We start from the raw sequence: 1481 nt of genomic DNA on the forward strand, positions 1-1481 counted from the left end.
TGTTCATGATCAATCCGCAGATTTCCAAGACTATACATTCAAATTATGTTCATGTTATTACATTCAAATAGACATTGTTCCTAGAAATGATAAAGACATCTGGCAAATTAGTGCTTATTAGGAAGATTTGTCAGTTGTCTGCTCGAATGTCTCTGTAATCAAAGAAAGTGGTAGCAGTACCACAAGTACTGTGTACTGTATAGAATTAATGAGAAATGTGGAGAATACAATACTGATCAACAAAATAAACCATCAGAAAAGTTGAACTAACAGCCTCAAAGTGTCTACTTACCATACACTCCTAAATGTACATATATAGATATATGTATTCAATGTCCAGCCACAGAATTAAGCATCAAACAAGCAGATCTGTTAGTGTCAGAGTAAAGTATTTATTTATCATATACAACTAACTCCCAGATTCTGAAAGCATATATTCCAAGAAAATGACTAGTAGTGATACAAGGTGACCTCCCCCATGCACCATATGGTGGCTTGCAGATTATAAAGTAAGGTGTAGAGGTACATGCTGAACAATTGGTTAAGTGTCCACAAAATGACCATGATAAGGAAACAGGGCTCTTAAGGAGTTTAATAGATAGTGATTCTCTCATGCACCACTTGCAAATGGACCAGGGAAGGAAAGAAATTACAATGCAACTTGAAGTGCTCCTGGCCCACACGATTTAGTATAGGTTTTGGTATAAAGATTCAGATTTTATATTATGATTAACAGATTTACTGTCAAAGAAGAAGAATGTCAAAGTCTATGTTAGGTTTGAGTTTGTTGTATAAGTCTTAATTTTGAAATTCCTAGAGTGTACAGTTCAGGGATAGCAGACCAACACATTATTTACTCACATATAGTGAACCCAAGATGACCATCATGACTCAGTTAGTGTAATTAGAACTTGTATGCAGAATTATCAGCAGTAGAACTTCTGGGGCACCATTCATAGATGGACTATGGATGGGATAAAACTATAATGGTACTAGAAATGCAATCTACCACACACTACAAACTGATCTGTGGAGTATTACACAGCTATAAAACATTCATGAAATAGAGTTCACTATCTAGGAAAGAAAATAGTCTATGTCAAAGCAAAATATCAATTTCAGCTTTCAACTGTGCCCACAATCACAATCATGCTCATTGTAAATGTCAATTAGAATATCTCAAGTGGAGCTAAAACAGTATTAGGCAACTGGTTTGTGTTTCTAATGGTGTTAGAATATTATGCTGATGACTGTGAGAACTGAACATAATATGAGGGACACATACAACAGAGCTGCAGAAATTTCGTCACTAAAAACACTACTAATAATAAGAATGGATAGTATTGCCATGTGGGAAGTGTAGTTTACACTTAGAGAATAGGAAACAACTGCAGCAAAACTAGAATCATGCAGTTAGTTGTGAAAGAAATATTAGGGGAGTATATTGGTACTCAAAATACTACTGCACACAGAATCCTTGC

Source organism: Schistocerca gregaria, chromosome X, assembly GCF_023897955.1.
Source record: "Schistocerca gregaria isolate iqSchGreg1 chromosome X, iqSchGreg1.2, whole genome shotgun sequence".
Classification (NCBI taxonomy): domain Eukaryota; kingdom Metazoa; phylum Arthropoda; class Insecta; order Orthoptera; family Acrididae; genus Schistocerca; species Schistocerca gregaria.